We start from the raw sequence: 23,634 nt of genomic DNA on the forward strand, positions 1-23,634 counted from the left end.
CATATCAGATGTTGTTGGTTTTAGGAAGAATATTTATTGCTCAAACACAAGATATAAGAATCACAAACATTTACCAAGAATCACAAACTGACTTAAGACTAATAGAAGCAAAATGCTGGTTTTATCAGTGTTGCCAATTCAAATTCTAAACTAAATCATTCAATCACTGTGTTTCTCTTTGGTTACTAAAGTACAATGGAAAATCTGAATGCAAATAACTTCCTGCCTAAACTAAAGTACAGAATAGTGACAGCTATGTGTCTAAATAAAAGGTGATATAAAGAATTTGTAGTGCGATTCGAGGTTGCGTGACTGTGTTTCTAAACCTGTCCCAGCCCCAGGCAGTGACACAATTAACTCTGCTTTGTACCTGAGCTCAACCTTTTAGACTTTATCTGTTTTCGAATCATGTCGGCCCATAATGAGAAGGTTTGGGGTTATGGGATCAATATCCGCAATGTCTGAGGATACATAGCCTAGGGGTTTTGAGTTCAGAATGCCTTCAATCTCAATTAGGACTGTTCTTAAGACCTCTTCAGTGACCATTTGTGCACCAATGGTTCTCTTCAGAGCATTCTTCACAGAACTTATCTCCCTCTCCCAGGTTCCACCGAAATGGGGTGCATGCGGGGGATTGAATTTGAAATGGATTCTTTTAGTCATCAGGACCGGCTGTAGAGTCGGAGCAAGGTTGTTAAAAGCTGCCCGTAGTTCCTTATCTCCTCCTTTGAAGTTAGTTCCTTGATCACATATAATTTCCAGGGGTGTTCCTCGTCGAGAAATGAATCGCTGGAGGGCCATGAGGAAGCAGTCTGTATCCATGCTGTTTAGGAGGTCAAGATGTATACACCGAGTGGTGAGACATTTGAATATTATTCCCCACCTTTTCTCCGATCTGCGGCCGGTCTTGACCTTGTATGGTCCAAAGCAGTCTATTCCTGTGGAGTAGAAAGGTGGTTTGAATAACCTAAGATGAGCAGCAGGCAAGTCTGACATTTTTGGAATGATGGGCTGTGCTCTCCATTTCTGACATGCGACACAGCTATACTGATGCCTGCGTACGGCTTCCCTTCCTCTGAGAATCCAGAATTTCCGACGTAGTTCAGCAAAAAGTCTTTCTGAACCAGCATGATGCAGTTTGTCATCATAATTTTGTATGATCAGTTTGGTCACTGGATGAACAGGATCAAGTACTATTGGGTGAATGACATTCAATTCCAAGTCTGGGCTTTGCCGTAGTCGGCCTCCTACATGGATAAGTCCAGAATTCCTGCACAACACTGGTGACAAACACAATAGACGGCTGTCGGATGAGAGGGGTTTGTCTGACTGTAAACGGGCTAAATCTTCGCCGAAACTGTCCAGTTGTGCCTGACGAAGGATTTCTTGTTCTGCTGTTTGATAATCAGCTGCAGAAGGAATGTTACCCTTTTGGTTGGAGAGTGAACGAGCCGTGAAATCCAATAGCTCTTGATACGTTCTAAAGCTGGCTGTGTATGTATGGGAGGGTATACTGACAATACCAAAGAAGTAGGCTTTCTTTAACTCAGTCTGATCATCATCAGGATGGAGATCTGTAACTGTGGGCCAGTTATTTGGAGGTTCATGCAGAAACGAGGGACCCTCGGTCCACCTGTTTGAGCTAAGGAACTCTTTCAGGGATTTACCTCTCGTAACATCATCAGCAGGATTTGTGGCTGAATTGATGTATCTCCAGTCTTGGCTGTTTGTGAGGTTTTGAATTTCTGAGACTCTGGCTCCTACGAATACCTTGAAACGGCAGGAATCTGACTGAAGCCAGTGAAGTACAGTTGTCGAGTCAGACCAAAGGGTGGTAGTCCTGACTGGTAAGGTGAGTTCTGTTTGTATGAGCTCACAGAGGCGTGCGCCTAGTAGGGCTGCGCATAGCTCCAGTCTGGGTATTGTTAAATGCCGTTTAGGAGCAACACGTGAGCGAGCTAACAAGAAACTCAGTTCTACATGGCCTTCAAGATCATCTGATCTCAAATATGCGACAGCACCATATGCTCGCTCTGAAGCGTCACAGAAGATATGAATGTCTCGAACTGTGGTAGAAACATCCATTTCCTTAGAAGTATAGCAACGTGGGATGGCAATTTGTGGGAGATAACAAAGTTCTTCTTCCCAGGACTTCCATGCCTCTAAGAGGTCGTGTGGAAGGGAAGGGTCGTCCCAATCTCTCTCTTTTCTCCATAGCTCTTGCACCAAGGTTTTGGCGCGTGTTGTGAATGGGAGTAAGTAGCCTAATGGGTCATACAGATGAGCAAGTACTGCATAGATACGACGCATTGTGGTGGGGTGTGAGGCTAGAGTTCTGTATTTATAGGCAAACAAATCAATCTCACAATTCCACAATAATCCTAATGTGCATTCATGTGGGCCAGATGGCTTGTCTTCAGTCAGGCAAAGTTCATTACTTGCCGTTCTTACCTCAGATGGTAGATGGCTAATCACAACAGGATTATTGCTGGCCCACTGGCGAAGGTCGAAGCCTCCTTCTGATAGATGGTTTCTTAATTTGTCTAGGAGTGTTCGAGCTAACTCTGCTGATGGAAAACTCTGCAAGCAGTTATCAACATAGAAACACTGCATTACTGAAGACTGCACATCTTTGTCAGATTGATATTCCTTCACATGTTTCTGCAGTGCATAGATTGCACAACAAGGGCTGCAGGTCGTACCAAAGGGGAGTACCTGCCACTCATACACTGAAGGGGGAGCTGCTTTGTTCATGTCACGCCACAGGAATCGGAGGAGTGGTTTATCAGGAGGCAGAAGACGGACTTGGTGAAACAAGCCTTTGATGTCGCCACTTATTGCCACTGAATGTTGCCTAAAACGCAACAAAACACCGAGAAGTGTTGGGCCTAGGATTGGTCCTGGCAATAGGTACTTATTGAGACACTGACCTTGAAATGTGAAAGAGCAGTCACATCTTTATTGTTGTGACTTGTCATATGATGAGGAATATACCAGGTTTCTTTGCTATTGTGCATCTCCTCCGGGCTAAGTTTGACTACATAGCCTGCCTGCTCCAATTTCAAAATCTGATCCTTGTAAGACATGGCTTTGTCAGGATCTTTAGCTAACCGAGCCTCAGTGTTGCGGAGTCTAGACATGACTACAGTTGGAGGGACATTCAAAGGAGGAAAGTTTGCCATCCGAAGAAGAGGAGTGGCGTAGCGATTAACACCATTGATCTCAACCCTTTTTGTGGCCTGTTCAAGGAGTTCCAGTGCCAGTTGATCTTGCTTTGATCGGATCACAGATTTCTCACTGTATTCAGGTAAAGTGTCTAGTTGCCATAGCTTCTCAACATGATAACGCAGTACATCTGCAGATGAACTGAGAGATGTGAACAAACACTGCACATGCTCTGTACTGCTCTGGGGCTGAAAATCTGTGATCGGACCTTGAAGTGTCCATCCTAATTGGGTTTTAACTCCTGCAGGAGACCCATATGGTCCCTGCCTCAATGGAGCATTAGGCGTGATGAGGTGAGTATGATCTGAGCCTATGAGCAGGAGTGGCGCTGCTTTATTAATAATGGGTAATGGGATACCTTGAAGATGCTTGTATCTCCGTTGGAGAGATGATACAGGGTAGGTGTGGTCTGAAAGTGCTAGGTGACTTGCAGTGAAGGCATTATTAATTGTGTAGGTTTTCTCTGGGTGTGCGATGGGTGAGATTTTGAAACTTACGGAAGAACCATGAATAGTTTCAACTTCTTGACGGACCGTTCTAAGTGATAATCTCTCTGCTTCCCCAGTTAGGTTGAGATGCTGTGCAGCTGATGTCAGAAGAATGGTACGCTGGGAGCCATCGTCAAGTACTGCATATGTTTCAAGGGTTCTTTTGCCGTTTCGCAGGAGCACTTTCACAACCTTTAAAAGGACACTAGGACAGTCACTAGGTCTATCAAAGTACAGTGTCCTCACTACAGGATTAGTTTCAGTTTTAGATCTCTTATTTACATCACATAGGATCTGTAGATGTAGTCCCATACAGGTGGCACATGCTTTCCTCAGGTCACACTTTGCGGCCTGATGAGTCCTAGCACAACGCCAACATCGTTTGTTTGCTTTTATCCAGTTTATTTTCTCATCCTTTGTCTTCTGAATGAACTCGGGACACTTACTAATGTGGTGTTCAGGTGAGCGGCAATATGCACATGTTGCCTTAGTTATGATGGGTTGTGCTGCCTGTACAGGATCATCAGATGTATTTGCCCCATGTAATATTGTTGTAAGTGGAGAGGTGTACTTACGGGAAGGTCGTGGCTGGTTGAAGGATGAAACAGGACTGGCCTTCCTTGGTTGACACTTGCATTCCATTTGCAACCAGGATGAGAACAAAGGCAAAGTATACGTCATTTCTCCCTGTTCCCTGTAAACATGCCGTTTGAAGCGACTGAAATGCTCTGCAGGCAACTTCGCTAACAAGCGATCGACATGGGAGCCACAATCTAGTTCTGCACGTCCTTGTTCTCCCATAGTGCTAAGCAACCCAACTAAAGCCTGTACTCGAAGAGCAAAATTATCAAGGCTCTGACCATCACCTGCTCTGATAGGAGGCAGTTCCAGTATATTCTTTAGCTCTTTCAATGCCAGCTGTCTTGGTTGCCCATAACGCTCATCAAGGGCTTTGATGGCTTGTGTGTATGGGTCAGGAGCGTAGGAAAAGGCAAGAGCTAATCGTTTAGCTTGGTCTACTTTGAGGTGATCAAGAAGGACGTGATATTTGAAGTGCTCTGTCTCATGAGGATCAAGAAGGTTTGTAAGGGCCATCCGTAACATCCTGTATTGCATTTCGTCTTCTCTACTAAGGTCTGGAAACGAAGGACCTTCAAGCTTATATACATGTGTTCTCGTGCTAGAGGAGTGACCCGAGCTAGCAGTACCAGGTATCAAAGGTTTCTGGTCATATCAGAATCAGAATCAGAATACTTTATTGATCCCTGGGGGAAATTATTTTTTGTTACAGTGCTCCATTTTAAACCAACATTAAGACAAGACAGACAATACGCTAACTAAGAATAGTACAATATATACATATATATACATACATACATACATAAGTCACTTATAAATAAATATTTGGAAAAGAAACATGTGTAGCTGTAGCAGCAAACAGTGTGTTAAGTGGATGCGTTGTACAGGGACATGGCCACAGGCAGGAATGATTTCCTGTGTCGTTCAGTGGTGCTTTTCGGTAATCTCAGTCTCTCACTGAACGAGCTCCTGTGACTGACCAACATGTCATGGAGTGGGTGGGAGGTGTTATCCAACATTGTCTTTATCTTGGACAGCATCCGCCTCTCCGACACCACCTTGAGGGAGTCCAGCTCCATCCCCACAACATTGCTGGCCTTACGGATCAGTTTATTAAGTCTGTTGGCATCTGCGACCCTCAGCCTGCTCCCCCAGCATGCAACAGCATAGAGGATCGCACTGGCCACAACAGACTCATAGAAAATCCTCAGCATTTTCTGGCAGATGTTGAAGGACCTCAGTCGCCTCAAAAAATAGAGACGACTCTGGCCCTTCCTGTAAAGTGCTGTGGTGTTGAGGCATTGGATGTAGCTGGTTGCTGCTCTAGAGGAGGGCAATGCTTGTGGTCAGATATGCGAATGAGAGGTTGAACAGGGTCTTCAGCTAAAGGAACAGCAGGTTGAACACATGAGATCTGGTGGAGATCCTGCCGTGATAAGGCCAGGAAATCAAAGGGAGTCTCATCTTCTGTAGCAAGGACTGGTCTAGGCAAACCAGTTGAAGGGATAGCAGCATCTAGTATTGTTGAATTAGGTAAAGGAGGGCTGGCAGCTGTAACTAAGCCAGACTGACGGCTAATCTGCGGGGGCTGGAAGGGTGATTGACAGGTTACTGTATCAATCACTGGGAGCTGCTCATGTCGTTGATGTGTTTGAGGACTGGCTCGTAAACTGCATACAGAAGCTTTGATTCCATCAGATGAGACTGTGCGAATGGAAGATCTGGAGCTACGAGAATGGGAAGGAGATGATTGAATCATAAATTGCCTAATCTCCCTCATTGTTGTCAGGAGTTCCCTCATGACCTCATCTTGGTTGGTGGGTAAAGGAGCAGGGGATGTCTCTGGTTGTCTTTCTGACTCTCCGACAGGATCCTGCGGCCCATGTGTGTCTTTGTCACTATGCTGGCATTCAGTTTGGCTCTCTGTCTCACATGTAGCTCTTCTAGCTCCAGGATACTGAACGTCATACTGCTGCAGGTAGGCAGGAGGTCGACTATCACGACTGGATCTTCTCAAACCTTCAGTCAATGGCTGCTTTGAATCCATGACGCTAACACTGCTCCGGCTCGGAGGACCATGTTTTGAAGGAAGGAAGGTTCAGGGCTGAAGCAATCAGCATCATGGGCTCATCCGGTTAGAATAAGAAAAAGCAGCCATCTAATTCAGAATTATTCTCAGGGTTCTCCTTTTATTCTCAAATAAATAAGGCAAAGAAGGAAGGAAACAAAGACACACATGGACTGCCACAGCTGAAAGAAAACAGGAAAACAGATTTAAGTTACTCATTCCCTTAAACAATACATAAAATAAAACCCAAATAGAACCTCACCTCAGCTGCCGCCCCGTGTGGAAGTGAAGAAAAAGTGAGCCAAAAGTGAATGCAGTCCTTATATAATGTGTGACATATAATGTGTGACAGGTGATTGCAATCGAGGACAAGCACCACACCCAATCAAAGGTGAGAGAACTAAACAAGGTGCATCTGGTGAAGTGAGTGGGTGTGCTGGGATGTGCCAAAGGGTGGGTCTCTACAACATTATCATAGTCGTACATTCTCCAAATGTCTGTCTGTTCACAAACTAAAAAGGAATTTCAGACAAGAGGCACAAAGGGGTGACTGCTCACATTAAATCCAAGACCATGTCACTGAGTGAAATTTTAATAAGAGGAGATCTTTAGGATAAATTTAACATAATTTATTGATAAACAGAATTGAAACAAGCCGTCTGGTGATTGGACTCTGATGGCTAAATAGATCCAGATCGTTTATAGGGCAGGACCCCGCCCGGAGTCGAGATGCTTGTGATGGTGATGAAGATAGAGACTTGGATAGAGCTCTGAGTAAGGTGGGTTGAAGCAGAGATGGAGAGGAGGTGGGTTGCGGGAAGTAGTCAGAGGAACCGTGAGATTTAAAGTATGTGAAGTGGAGGCTGATTGGCTTGAAAGTGGCAAGTTGAAAGATGATTGGACTCGACCTGAGCTTGATGGTTTGGGAAAGTGGAAGTTGTGCTGGGCCCCGGTCTGGATGGGCCTGGGCCCCCTTTCCCTGGCGGGTCGCGGAGTATGGGAGTGCCTACTGGGGTCAGCGGGGGAGCTGGCCCCAGGGAGGGGTCACCTGCCCCTCCCTTCCTTCCCTCCCCATCTCCAGCTGCCTCCCTCTTCCCGCTCCACCACAACCACCCACACATGTAGGGCCTTGGAGTAGGGGTATGTCACCAGGGTGCAGAGGGGGCTACCCCCCCCCCCCCCCCCCGTCCCCTTCTGGCTGCCTCTGCCTCAATTTTATCCCACAACTTAGACATTCACATTACTCACACTCTCATTACGCATACATATAGGATCTTGGGGGTGGGCACGATACACGGAGTCCAAATTACCATCAGGGTGTACACCCCACCCCTGGCGTCGTTGCCCACCTCTCAATGTTAAATACACGTAGACATTGAGGGCTAGCAGGAGGGACTATGCGCTTACCTGCTGCTCTCTGGCAGGTAGCTCCATGCCCTCCTGGGTTTTAATTGCACCTTAGAACACACATGCATCAACACTACAATGAGCGGGTGGAGGGAGGTTTGGAGTCTTCTCTCACCCCCGTTCTCTGCGGCCTGCTGGAGCGGGGGGGCTAGGAGGAGGAGTTGGCCGTCCGACTGCGGTCTGGAGTGTGGGGCCTCCCTGCTGCTGCGGAGTCGGGGCGGTCTGCCTCTCCCCACCGCAGGGAAAAGGGTAACACCACCTGGGTCTGGGTGCAGTTCCCCCCTCCAGGGGCAAGGGTACCTAGACCCGGTTCGTAGAGTACGCTTGGGGAGTGTGACCGTGTGTACAGCGTCTCTTTATGTCTGTCTCCATGTTGGTTGAGTGTGGAGTAAGTGCATATGAGAGCATGAGGGTGGGAATGGATGTTTGTGTCTGTGTGTGCCTGTATCTGTGTCTATATGTCAGGTTGGGTATCAGACACCACCTCTCTGGGGACATCTCAGGCCCTCCAAGGTTTGGAGACCTATCTCCACCCACCACCACTTCCCCTGCCAGTGGCGGACTCCCTCAGGTGTCGGTGCGTTGGTGGTTCTTTGTGTCTGGGGGTGGGCGTCCGGGTACACACCGGCTCACTCCTTGGCGGCCGCTTATCGGGGCCTGGAGCCTGGGGCTCGCTCGGACCACTTCGGAGGTGGGGTGCCCCCAGCCTCTCGGCCTGGGGCTCGGTCACTCAGGCACAGCTGGCTGCCGGCGGAGCTCACGGGCGCGTCACTGCAACTCCCCCTGGCTTCTGCTCCGCGGCTGCTGAGTGAGCCCTCATCTGGGACTCTCCTCAGCTCTTACTGGGACAGTGGCGCAGCTGCCCCTCTGTTGGTCTTCCTTGGTCTCTTGTGTTCTGGGGGCCTCTGGATGTCTGGAGTTTTGATCTCCTCCATACCTGCTTCATGCCCTGGAGGACGGGGCTGTGGCTCCCCACACTCCCTAGCAGATCGTTACATGGAGAAACCTTTGGAATGCAAGCATGCTGATCCACACAGGTATGCACACAGGTGTACACACGGGTATTCACAGACGCAGACTACAGCTTTCTTGGCTGCTGCCTCAAAGCACATTGTGCGCTGTCTATCTTGCGTGCTGCACAATATCGTTTATTATTTAGTATCTACTGATATCTACTGCTAGCTAGTTTATTGTGATGGTGCCGTTTTTTTTATTTTATTTATTATGTTGCTCTTTGTTGTTTGCTTTCTCTTCTGTTTTTTTTTCTCCATACAGGTGACCCAGGAGTTTTGTTCTTTTTTTTTTTTTTTTTTCTTTCTTCCCCCCCTTCTCACCGTCTCTTCTCCCATTTGGTTTTCTTTCTCTCCCTCTCTTTCTTTCATTCTTTCTCCCTGTCCTATCCTCCAGTCATGTCTGTCCCGTTTGTAGCAACTGAAAATAAAATAAATTCATAATTATAATAAAGGTCAATCAAATGGACCAATATGGCAAGGCCATGACGATCCACTTGGTAAAATAAATCCGCTTGGCATCTTTCTTGGCCTTAAGACAACAATTCTGATGGCTATAGATCCAAACGGGACACAAAAAAAAAAAAAAAAAAAGAAAAAAAAAAAAAGAAAGTGGAAGTTGTGATAGATGTGTGATTATTGATCTGGCAATAACCAGATGAATCTCCTGATTGGTGGGCTGGACTGGGCTGTTTACCAAAAATCAGTTCAGCCAGGAAGCCAAATGCTTTCATACACAAATGAAAACCAACCAAAAGACAATTCACTAACCTAACTTTCTAACAAAAAACAGGAGAATACTTAATCATCAAAAATGGCTTCTCACGCCTACTAGGCTGCTGCAGTGAACAATATATACAAGGTAAAAAAAATACACAATTGCTACTTTACAAATCTATTTACAAGATTAAGGTTCTATTGCCAGACACACACACACAAAAACATTTTACTTGGTTATACTTGCAAATCAATCAACTTTAATTTAAATACACCCTCAATAAAAAAAAGTTCAGAGTACTGAATTTTTCCATTGCAGAAAAGTAACTGATCAATTTAAAATCTCAGCCTTCAAAGAACATCTCTTTCACTGGTAAAAGTGACGGGCTCTTCAAGTTCATTTATGGCATCCTGAACAATTAAAAGGCGCATCCTGATTGGCAGATGCTAACAAGAAGTATCAAATACTGTAAACGCTGGCGTCCTCCTCTGATTTTGGGCTAGCCCTGGCATAGCTGCACCATTCTCCTATAGACTATCTGTGCCTTTGTTACATTGACAACTAGACTAACATTTTACATTATCATGACGTAATTTTATTGGCCTCACTACCAAAATATTTACCTCTTTTACAATCATGCTACAATCTTGGAATAATTTTACACCAAAATTTGAGAAATACAGACGATTTAAAAATAGATCTTAAGGCCATTGCTCCCTTTGGCTTCAGTGCACTGGTCATGTGCCAACTGTGTCTATATGGTAGTCTTTCTTTGCTTGTTATTACCAAACAGCTAAGCAGCTGAAAATGCAGAAGGGCAGGTTAATTTTCAGGTTAATTTGGCCAAGTGGTAAAAAGTCATGTCTTTGCTGCTGAACTAACACACAGGTTAGACACATTGTTTTATATGACAAGTTCACAGTAAATTCTTCCCACAGGTTGACACCTGGTTTTCTGGAAAGGAGTCAACCTACCACCATGCAGCATGTACAGACAGGTTCGAATTATTCATCATAATCCGCTCCTTCCCGTGTACTTTTCTAACTGAGATACCTGCAGTGTTTGATATTTTTCTCATTACCTGCTTGAATGAACTTTCTGGTCATTTTGATAGCTCAGAAAAAACAAACAGAAAACAGTTCATTTACTAAAATATGATATTTTTGTTTCCACCTTTGATATTCATTTAAAATGTTAGTTCAAACAGAAGGATAATTGCAGGGTGTGAGTTTGTTGAAAGGAGTCCTCTTCTTCATTATTGTTTGTTTTATGTGTGCATACTGATTTACTCAAAGATATCATCTCAGCTGCTGCTGCTGTGCTGAGATAACCAGAGTGCAATTTTCTGCCTCGTACAGGATTCATATCCCACTGCAGAAAACTTCAAACTCACATATAATGATGTAGCTGTCATATCATTTTTTTTATCATTGCCAGATACAGTTAAAAATGAAGAATTAAAAATGAAAAACAAGACAACTAGTCAATCAAATAAAACCTATGACACAGTGCATACAGGAGATGACAAAAAAATAATGTGAAAGGATACAACAGCAATATTTTTCCACAATTTTAACAATAAAAAGACTTCATATGACTTTTCTGTGAGATGAGAAGATTTTAATGAGTTTAAAATCTTTAAATCTCCAGCCAGTTTGGATAATATGTACAGATTATTTTTAAGAAAGCAATAATACCTACTAGAGTACAGCTGTGCATTGTATACACTCACCAGCAACTTTTTTTAGGCCTGTTCGTCGCAATTACCAGTATATAATCAGCCAGTCATCATCAAGACAACCTGCTTAAGTCCAAACCAAGCATCAGAAAAGTTATTTAAGTGATCTTGAATTTGGCATGGTTTTCGATCTGACTGGTTCAGAAACTGCTGAAATTTTCCAGGGTTTACAGAGAATGGTCCACAAAAGGGAAAACATCCAGTGAGCAGCAGTTCTCTGCGTGAAATTGCCTTGTTGATGCAAGAGGTCAGATGAAAATGACCAGACTGCTTCCAAATGATAGAAAAGCAAAGGTAACTCAAATACCTATGTGGTACAACGAAGGCAGACAAGCATCTCTGAACACACAACACTTTGTTAGGGTTCAAATATTGAGGAAGGATACAGGAGGAATTCCAAAATAACAACACTGGTCCGGCTGGGTTAAGTCAAACGATGATTTTAATGAACATGCATGGGGAGATGTACACTGTAGAACATCAGCTGTAGATCTCCGCCCCAAAACTACACAGGAATGGTTTTATAACATCAGGGTATATTTTCTTGACGACCCCTCATGCGTCATCACATGCATAAGTTTCAAAACCACAGTGACATTTAACACAATTAGAAAAGAACATCACCATGTCTCCATCCCAGGTGTCTTCCTGTCGCTCGTCCTGCCCGCGCTTATCTTCTGAAACATCAGGCCCACATTCTGCAACAAACTGTTCTTTTGCAGGCACAATTTTGCAGTCACAAGAAAAATATGTCTGAACTCTCACCTAGACCTAAGTTCACTTACTCTGTATGTGTATATGTGTACGTGTGTGTGTGTGTGTGTGTGTGTGTGTGTGTGTGTGTGTGTGTCTCGACCTCACACGAACTTTGTCTTATGAGAAGAGAGGCCAATTCTCATCTATATCTGTAATATGTTGAATAAATGTTTTAATCAAGAACCTCTACTAAAAGCTTAATCAAAAGATATAAATGAATAAAAGACAATAATGAATAACCTGGTTATTCAAATAGCATCCTCCCAACAGCTCCTCAAAGTAACTTATACTTAGACTCTGCTTTAGTTTCACTTTCACAAGCACACTCTGCAAAAGCATGCGCTTCCTGTCTATTTTGGCACAGAGTGTACTCAGAGTTAGGCCTTTCTTTTATAATGCAATATAATCTGCATATAAACATTTAAGATTATGAAAAGTATTCAAAAGCATTTAAGATTATAGATTTAACTCAACAGTTTAAAGTGGTTATAACTGCACCTGTAATAAAGGCTAATTGGGTGCCAATAAGTTTAAACATCTGAATACAATATCAATGCTGTAGATTATATTATTAATGCAATGGTAGTGACGATGACCATGAACAATAGCAATAAAATATTTCCCTCATATCAATAACTTCAAAGCTTGAAGTAGATTGCCTGTATCAGGGGCCTCTCCTGCCAGCTAAGAACTGGAAATTGAGGCTGCTATCCACATGGACTCACCAAAATGTGACAATAAAATTGGAAAAAATTTTCCCTCGTATGATGAGTCAAGTCCTACAACAACATTTAAATGTTAGGTTAGAATTTTGTGTAAACAACACAAAAGCATGGATCCATCCAGACTTGTATCCATGGCTCCTTCTAGTGGTGATGGTGGTGTAATGTCATGTACAACCTGATGGCTGTTTTAAATGCAACAGCCTACCCTAGAAGAGTTGCTGTCCATCTCTATACCCTTATCAAAACACCTATGTTCTGATGAGGCTCAGATCATCTCAAACTGGTTTCTTAAACATGACAATGACTTCATTGTGTTCGAATGGGCTTCACAATCCATCAGATCTCAATTTAATAAAGTACCTTTGGGAACATGGTGGAGTGAAGATCCATATCATGGATCTGCATCCAGCAAGTCTGCACCAAGTGTGTGATGCTATTTTGTCAGTATCAACCAAAATCTCTAAAGAATGTTTCCAGCACTGTGATGAAAGCCCTTCTGAATAACATTAGTTATGAAAGTGTACCTTATATAGTGGACATTTGTATAAATATGTGTATATTGCTCAGGTTTCCACATCTTCTGTGCTTTGCTAGTCTCCCTTATCTTTAGTGGAATCCAAATATATAAGAGGGGATTTCTTTCTGCTGAGTTCAAATGTTGTTGGGTTAGCCTGGGTGGGATGTGCAGTTTGAGGGTGTGATCTGTCTCTTTAAAACTTGATTTGACAACATTAAAGCAGTATGTGCAGCCTTCTGTCAGCTGTGTGACACACATGGGGATTGTCCCGTCTGCTGTTTGTTTTGTCACTTTGTTTCTCCCATGGTTCCTTTCAGTTGTCAGCAGAGCAGCAGCCTTGTTAGCGTAGCTCCCTCTGAGTTTCACTGACACACACACCTCAGCACCAACAGATACACACACACACACACACACACACACACACACACACACATACTGGTATGAACCCTCAGGTTTACAAAAGTTTTCCAAGTTATTTGGTTTGACAACCACAGTATCACAACATAGTGAGGCATACTTCATCTTATACTTAGGCACCTATTGTGAATGTATGCACAGTAACATTAAAGATTAGTCAGAAGATATTGAGAAATAAATACACTTATGCTTTCATGCATGCTTGTTCGTTTGGTAAGTATACAGTTATGACCAATTTAAAAAACATTAATGTGGCTTTGTGCAAAATTAACAGAATATCTCCCTTGTTGGTTCATGTTTGCAGGCAGAAGGTATCTGCTCTGGTGCAAGACATTTTGCGGTACATGCACTAAACACCTGTAAAACTGCAAACCTTTTTTACTTTTATCGACTCTAATCAAGAAAATATTATGTATTATGTATATGTATATGTAATGTAAAAGGGATGTATATGTAAAAGGGATCTTCAGAGGTGTTAGGAGAAGTGAATGCTTTTTAAGTTTTGGAGATGGAAACACAATCTGTACACATATAGACAACCAACTGCTTGTCTCTGTTGCAGGTGGTTGCACTAAGCTAAGCTAAGCTAAGAGAATCTGTTTATGCAAACACACATAAATCCCCTCCCAGCCCACCCCTTCCCCTTATTTCTGCATTATCAAACAAATATATAACCTTAAAAATGCCTGGTTACTGTGTGGTATCAACAGTTTTTTTAGAGACAACATTATAAAAAAATAAAATAGTAAATCATCTGCTGTGTTTTCAGTTACTCACAGATAATGTACTTACCACAAACGAAGCATTCAGTATCCTAATACTGTGATTGTATACCCGAATAAATAAAGTTGTTGTATACAGTTGCAAATATTCACAGGTTTTTCACAGTTTTGCAACTTTCATACTTTTTCCAGAGAAATGAAATGTATCAACACAGATATATTAAACCGATGTAATTTTGCATTATGAACAAATACAAACACATTGATTGAGAGAATATGGCCTTAACTATGAAGCCAACTATGATTGTAGCTTATCCAAGTAACTTGAAATTAACCTGCTCCAGGGTAGGATTTGTTCTAGATTAGAGATCAGCAGGTATTTTATTTTTTTAAATTTTGGCTACAAACAACGATTTTTGATTGTATAATAATTGTATTCCTCTATAAGCACTATTATTATATAACAGGACTATCTGTGACTGTTCAGATACTGCCAACAGCAGCCCTGTCACCTGAATACCCTATGGAGCCAGAACAATACCTCCTGATTTTGCTATTGGAAAAAAATAAAATGATATGTTAATAAATATAATGGAACGGTACCGTGGGCATATTAAACTTGTTTTGTAGTATAGGGCCTTGTTGGATAGCCTTACTGCACTCTGATTTTCTTCCACTGCAGTCTAATAATATGACACTAGAGGGTGATGCATAACAGGATATGGCATGCCAGATGTATGTGTGTAGACCAGCATATGTGTGTGTCTGTGTAAAAATTAAAGCACTTGAAGGCATATTTGCTGCATATTTGTATGCTGATTATAAGGAAACATATCCTATAAAAAATTCCATCTGTGAAGGTTTCAGGGTTATTTCCTGAGAAATCTTTCTGTGTGCAATCATTTTTTCTTCTATCAATACTTTAAGTAGCACATGGACACACGCACGCACACACACACACACACACACACACACACACACACACACACACATATAAACTGAAGCAGTAAATGGAATTAAACACCCTTTTAGAAAAGACAAGACCAAATCCTTCACGCTTGAGTCACCTTCTGTTTGAGATTATGTATGCATATTATTTATTCATATTCTCATCTTGACTTACCCATATGTTTTAAAGGTCAGGGTGCTATTACTGTTTTAGAAGGTTATAAAGTTAGTGGAGGGCCAAAATCATTAAGACACTCTGTGTATGCCACCAAATTGTATAGTTTTTTTTTTTTTTTTTTTTTTGTAGCTCAAACAGGCTGCATGTCAAAGTGTGCTGTAGCCTGTAAGAGCCAAACCCCCCACAATGATAAATAGGATAACGAGCTGATTCTCATGTGGTTTCTCTTTTAGCATGCCACGGTATCTAGTATAATACTTGCAATAAACTTTTTAGGTCTGCACATTAATCCAGCACATGAAGCTCATGTTTTAGACAGCCTACTTAAATCATTAGTTTTTGGCTAGCTACCAGTCCACGAGATACAATATTAAACCACAGCTAGCAGTTAGCTTAGTGGAAAGACTATACATATGTGAAGGTATGCGTTTTATAGTCTTAAGCTGTATTAAAACACAATACTTTAAATGTGTCTTGAATAGTCTATTATATTTTGCTGCTTATACATGGTTAGCATGTGACAACTAGCTAGCTTCCTGTAGGCTAGCACTCACAATCAGCTGAAAAAAAAAACAAAACAAACACCTAAAAACCCATAACGTTACTGCACCTTTTACCCGTTAATCCCTTTTATATTTCCACAGACTAATTCTCTTTGTTATTAAGAGCTTAAAAATGGTCTATGAACGTGACTTTTTGTGCATCTGCCTTTTGTATGTGCAGTCAGAAATTGGTTTAGAGCAGCCAGAGGAGCTGCTGGCAGCTAAATTAGGAGCACATCAATCTTTTATGGACGTTGTTTTACAGTTCCTATCTCACTGTTATCTCTCTGTCTCTTTTAGGCCGGAGGGGCTAGCTGATTTGATCACCAGCCGTCTTATGCACACATCTTAGGAGATGTGGAAACTAATTAATTTGAAGGACCATTTAAAACACAACATTGTCAACACAACCTGTCTATAGAATCTCTCAGTTATACACGCAAGTGGGTGATATAGTAACTGACTTTGTTAAGCATGCAACCCATATCAAGGAGTCATGCAGGAGACTGGTTTCTAGTCCACTCCATGCCATTTTCATGGTACCACTCCCCAAACTCTCTCCATTCTTTCCTGTCAATTGTCAAACAGTTAAATGGTGAAAATGCACACATACACACACCACCTGGGCAAATTTACGTACTAATTTGAAGTTAGGGTTATTATTCTGTCGAAAGATTTTTTTTCTTCAGTTCAGTGAAGAAGTCATGTCTAATTAATTTTAATTTTTATTTCTTTTTGCCCTGTTATTGTTGATCCCCACCATTCAAACCCTGGAACAAATGAAAAATCATCATCTGTTATCTGATCTGCAAAAAGCAATCAGAGTGTAGGGAGGTGATTAATGTTATTTTTGCACATGTGTTAATGTACGCTGGTGCGTGTGTAAAATAGGTAATTGTCATTTTCCTGAGCATGCATCGGGACTCTGAATTTTTTACACATTTTCACAGCCACCCAGTGAGTCATATGGGTTGTTGGCAGTACAAATGTGATTTTCATTGCTGTAGTTAATTCACTGCTACAGCATTAGGCTGTAATAAAAACAATATTCATAATTAGGAATGAGGATAGGTAACTCACACACATTTGTTACCTGCTCTACATAGTCATGCAGCATTGGGGGTCATACCAATCTACTGCACAAGAAAGAGAGGTATGTTTTTGTGTGCTGATGGTTTAGGAATGAGAACATAACAAAATTATCTGGTTCATAACGAGTTAAAAAAATTAAATAAATAGAACATCTACAACAGAAGCATTGTGTGAAAAACTAAGTACACCCCATGACTTAATAGTTTTTAGCAGCAAGAAGTTGATGTATGATTTTATCAATCTCTCGCATCATTATGGTGGGATTTTGGCCCACTCTTTACAACATTGCTGGAGTTCATTGAGGTTTGTGGACAGGTTTTTGCACAGCTTTCCTAAGGTCCTGCTACAGCATTACAGTCGGTTGAGTTCTGAACTTTGACTTGGTCATTGCAACAACTTGATTTTTTTTTCAACTGCTCTATTGTAGATTTGCTGCTGTGTTTAGGATCATTGTCCTTTTGCATGGCCCACTTTGGGCCAAGGTTTAGGCCAAAATTGACAGATGGCCTCACATTTGATTTAGAATAGTTTGGTAAACACAAGAGTTCATGATCAACTCAATGACCATAAGGTTACCAGGTCCTGTGGCTGCAAAACAAGCCCAAATCATTGACCCTCCACCACCCTCTGACGGTGTTTGTACCAATATGCTGTGTTTGGTTTTCTCCTAACATGGTACTGTGCATTATGGCCAAACATCTCAATTATGGTCTCATCTGACCAAAGGACATTGTTCCAGAGGTCTTATTGTTTGTTCAGATGCAACCTGCTCCCGTGTTCTTTTTAAAGAGAAGAAGCTTTATCTTTGCAACCATTCCAAAGTGACAGAGACTGATAAAGTCACACAGAAATGAATGTTTCAGTGACTAGATGGGTCCATAGCAATTTTTTTTGTCATGAAATTCGGTCCTGATGCAAAATCCATGAAACCCTGAAAAAAGTCTACCTCTCAAAAGACTACATCATAACCCAGAACTTAAGAGCAAGACTGTATGTTTGATTTATTTCCCTCAAATAAATCAAGGCCTAGATTCAACTTCTAAATCTTTACTCACAACTCTAAGGGGAAAAAATGAGCAGGTGTACGCTCTAGGCTGTATTGGATCTTACTGAAATTAAACCACACATTTCTTTTACATGTAAAAGTTGAATGGCTTATAGCTTATACAAGAGCTTCAAAAGGGACCATGGCTAAATTGCCAGTTGTCTAAATAGTGTTTATTTATTTTTACATAGGTAATGAATTAGATCTGGATAGTTTTTATGTTTGTTACACCATTGATAAAGTGATGAGTTGTCATGTGTGAGGGAGGCAGGATTAGAACCCAAAATAAGACATGGAGACAAGCTAGAGACAGAAACCATACACAACTGACTACACACTGGGGATGGTGGGGAGGACACACAGAAGCAACCAAGAAAAACGGGACAGAAAGGGGAACGAAACTCAACGAGTTGGGTAAACAAATTAATACTCAAAAATGAATATTAGAATCACACAATCCCCAAAATGAATAAATCTAAACAATGCAGAACATATCAGATAATACAAAACACCTTAACAATCCAAGAGTCAACAACCCAGGAACCATGACACAATGACAGCTGGGTTAGTCTTCAGCCTCACTGTCACCCGGAAATAGATATGCGGTTATGGAAATGGATGGATGTAGCAAACATATTTCTACTTATGTATTCTACTTTCCCTCCACATACTGAGATTAATGATAAAAGAGGGCCAAGGCTAATGCTATGTGCCAGAATTTCAAAGCAAATGATGTGGATCTGCCTTAAAATTGAAAAATTTCTCCTGTTGCTCAGGCTTCATTATTCCACCATGTTTCATGGAATAGTTTTTGCCTAATCTCGCTGTCAGACGGGCCAATAAATAATCACAAATGGAGAGTGCTCAGAGAGCTCATTCTCCACTAAAGCAAGTCAAAGCAATGCAAGCTTTAATGGATTCTTTCTTTGCATAACTCCTTACCAAGTGTCATGGATTTGGTAGTTTTCTCATAATCTTGCTATAAAATCAACAGAACCTAAACAATAATCAGACACAAAGTCAAAGGGACAGACAAATGCATAAGAAACACTCCTGTCTTGCTGGAGAAACCGTTTATGACTTGCCAGTTTAAGATTACGTGTGACTGGCACGGCTGTGTGTACAACACAAACCGAACATAACTGGTGATAATGAATTACATCCACATGTGGAAAAAAAAAAGGGACAGATTATCCAGTAGTGAGACTGAGGCTATATACAGTATTATGTTCCTCCACAGGTGCATTTATCACAGAGCCTTGCAGCTCTTATTTCAGCCAGTGGAACTAAGAAGATAACAACACACAGAAGAAGCACTGACAGCTGCTGATTCAAAGGAAAAGACAGATAAGGCAAAGAGGATGGCCATCAGTCTGAAACATGACATTAATAACACTACACAGTATGTTATAATGAGCCTGTACAAACCAAGCATGCATTTTCTCTCATTATATTGTCTTTACCCCCCTTTTCTGCTGGATTTACTTTGCTAACTACTTGAGTTTCACACTGTTACTGTTTTCTGTTTACTTTTGTAAATCTTACAAATAATTTAAACCCCTCTTCTGAGTGTTTTTCCACCCTGTTTTTGGCCTGTGTCTTAGTTCTGAAATGAAGCTCTTCAGGTGCCACGGGGAATCATTTGGCAGTCCATTTTTACTCGTTCCGTGCAGTACTTTGAAAAAGCAGTACCGGTGGGCTGCAGCGGCGTAAGATGGCTCTGTTAAGAATGTTAATGCAACATCCTTGTTTGACAAGATCTTGCCTTAATATTTCAGGAAGCAAGCTTTCAAAGGTAAATGTTACATGTAAATGCCTCATTTTGTCAGGCTCCCTGAGCAGATTGGCTTGGAAAACAAAAGGTCACGCTGGGTTTCTTGACAGATAATACACAGTGGAGGAAGCAGTGATTGAGTTCAGTAGTTCTGATGAGTAAAAAACTTTCCCATTGGAAACCGTCCTTAGAAACCAATCACTACATGATTAATATATCTGAGACATTTCACCTCACTTATAGGGGTTAAAACATGGCTAACACACATATATTTAAGGATCCTTTACTTTTCTTTCTCTGTTTCTGAACAACAGTACGTTTGTGTGAACACCGTGGTGGTAGAAGTAGGCCTGTAGAGTTTGATGTTTCCTTTCTTTGCTTTCATGAATATTTAATCCAGCTCACCATCCCCAGAAGGTTCTTTCCAAATGAAAGCTAAAACAGCATCAACAACAACTACAACAGCAGCAACCAATATGGGAACATGCACCCAATCACCGTATAGCCTCACAGAGATTTTTCGGTGTTACGTAATATTGTTGAATTTTCTTGCTAGTTAGCCTTTTGTGAAAAAAATAAAAAGCTAAATTTGAAAAAAACTGAAATATGAAATTGAAGAGTATAGCAAAAAGCACATGCAAGTTGTGATCCACACACCACACACTCACACACACCACATATACATACACTGAGAAAATTAAGGAACATGAGGTAAGAAAAGCTCTGCAGCAGAAGCTAGATAATAACATAAAAGCTTAAGAGGAGATAGTGAAGAGGGCAGAATGACTTAAGCAGTCTTAGCTGTTCCTCCTAAAGCAGTGTGTGTGAGTACACACATTAAGACTTTGTGTTCCACACATTTTATTATTGTGTTTGGTCTTTGAAGGAGAGAGAAAGCTCAGTATAAGGTGAAGATTGCAGAGGGAAGATGGGGGGGAAAAAAAAGAAAAAAGTGACAAGAAGAGGACAAAGGATAGGAAGAAAAGATAGAAATCTATATTGTAAGCTTTATGGATAAAGTTCTTATTCTTAGCCAATTATACTGCATATTTACCTGCTAAAACGACATCTGATTCTCAAATTATTATCTCTAGATATCCAAACTTCAAGATCTCTTTCCACTGCCCAGTTACATCACTTCTGTGAATGCAAAGACAAAACTTTCTTTTTACATTATAATTTTGAAGTCCTTAAGCATTTCAGTAGAAAGAAACCCTTTATTTCTTCACTTTTAACATCAGAGTTTTCAGAATCCTGTTATGCAACACCACCTTTTGAGATTAAAGCAACAAATTGAAGTGGATCACGATGAAAAATCATATGCAAGGAAACAAAGTAACATTGCTGAATGATAAAACTTACATATACCTGACTAGCACGCACCTTGTAGGATAACATTTATCAGCTCTAACCTCCAACATAAGGACATACAGAAATTACATTTAGACTCAAGCCTTAAAAGTCACATGAAAATATTGGTTGGTTTATAGCAAAGACTTACAGGTAAATTATGGTTTAACAACGCTGGTGGATTAGCATCTGTGGGCAGTTTCAGACTGGCCATCTACCTGCAGAGAATGTCTGTTATTGGATGGGGGGGAGTGTCAAAACTTGTAAAATCATACTGTGGTCTTTCAGAGAAGAGTGAAGTGAATAGCTGAAGTCTAATCAAATGTTAGAAACCTGTATTGTTTTTTTATTTTTTATTTTTTATCTTTAATGTTTTTGTTTGTTCTGCTTCTGCTATTCCTGGTGAACTCTGCCGTCACCCCCTGCACTGTTCTGGCCCACTTGTCAGCCAGTCAGCGTACAGTGCAGTTGGGATTTTGGAGGAGTGACAGTTAGGATCAGGTGTGGTGGTGGTATGCTTTTGGAAAATGGTGTTAGTAATGCTTGCTTCAAAGAACAGAGCGCTTAGCTCTTACCAGACAAGAAAAAAGTAATGCAAGGCCCCATGCATAACTATACAAGAGTAGATATATGTTGTGATGTACTTATGAGAATGAATGAAATGAATTGAAAAAGCAAATACTCTTTCTTTACTTATACAATGGTTAGCATAACTTTCCTAACATATCACTAACTGCTAACTTACCTGTATGACTTTAATACGCACTTGAAACAGGGAGGACATATAAACGTACAAGGAAAACATTAAAAAGGATGAGTGAGGAGTAAGGAGAACAGGGACTCCACATGCTACACCGATAAACAAACTGAATGTAACAGGAAGTGAAAATATGTGTATTTTAAACAAAAGCCAAGGGAAAAAAATGATATTCTGCATAAGCAAAACTATCTAAAAAGCTGGGCAGCGCTGATAGTGACAGCAGAGTAAAGAAAAAAAGGTGAGCAGTATTGTTTGCCAAGCAAATTAAAGGATGACAGTCAAGTTGTTGTGTTACTCAGTGTTATAGTTGCTAACACTTACATTTTACTCTGCAGTCTCATTGCCCCAACCAAACCAGCTGATAACAGTTTTGATGAGATCAAGGAAATACTAAAGACGCATTTATATCTGATACCAGTGATAGTGGAACGTGTCAGGTTTCACACAAGGAATGAATCAAAGATTGAATCTATACCTGAGCACGTGGCAGAGCTCCTTAGATTAGTGGAGCATTGTCAGTGAGGGGAGAAGCTGTCAGATGCACAAGTGACAGGCTTGTGTGTGGGCTGCACAATGAGGGCATTCAGAAACGGCTTCCACAAAGGATAGACTAACATTGACTTGGTTTGTGAAGATCCCCATATCTAGGAAGCACAGCAGAAGATATTGTCAAGTTACAAGATGAAAATGCGACATATAAGCACGATCAGTACACAAGGTACTTTCTATTGTGTATCAGAATCTCATATCCCACCAACAAAAATCTCACCTGTATATTTGGAATATGTAACATTATGATATTTGCCACTCATAATGCCTCTACAGAGGCAGTGATTTTAGCTTTTAACTACTTCTTTTCACTTTGTGTGTATGTGTGTGTGTTGGTGTGTGTGTGCTTGTGTCACGGGACTGTGCTAACGCAGTGAAAGACTGCTGGGCCTTGTATGTAAACCTAATCTTTAGACAGTACTCTTCCCCCCAGAACATCTTCACAGTCTCCTTGCACAGCTGTTTACACATAACCGTAAAACTGAAGTCACACCTAACAGATGTTTTAAGATTTTACAGCAATTAATTTAAGCAGCAAAAGACAAATCTTCAAAGCTTCCTGTATTAATGATTACAATTTTAATTTTATATCCCAAATATCCATCCATCCACTTTCTTCCTGCTGCCGTAGGGTGAGAGCCGGGCTACACCCTGGACAGGCTGCCAGTCTGTCACAGAGAGAGACAGACAGACAGACCTTTCACACCCACTGCCACTTTAGAATCACAGACGCCACTAACAACGTGTCTTTGGACTGTGGGAGCTGAGTTTAGAATAAAGGGAGCTTTGCTGCTGGAACAGATTTACTAACTTAGTTCATATCATCTGACTTTTTCACCTCTTTTTAATAAAGATATCTCGAGCAGCAGTCATGCCAATAGACAAGTTTCAAGTTCCAGCTGAACAAATGTTATGTTGTTATTTTTGTTTATGTATTAAATAAATAGCAGTAGGACAATATAAATACATACCTCTACACACATCAGGATAGTCTGGTGTTTTTGTTCTTTATAAAGTCAAATTACT

This window comes from Mchenga conophoros, linkage group LG4 (assembly GCF_057382185.1).
Source record: "Mchenga conophoros isolate Kocher_MC1m ecotype Shallow Benthic linkage group LG4, M_conophoros_male_GT1.1, whole genome shotgun sequence".
Lineage (NCBI taxonomy): Eukaryota > Metazoa > Chordata > Actinopteri > Cichliformes > Cichlidae > Mchenga > Mchenga conophoros.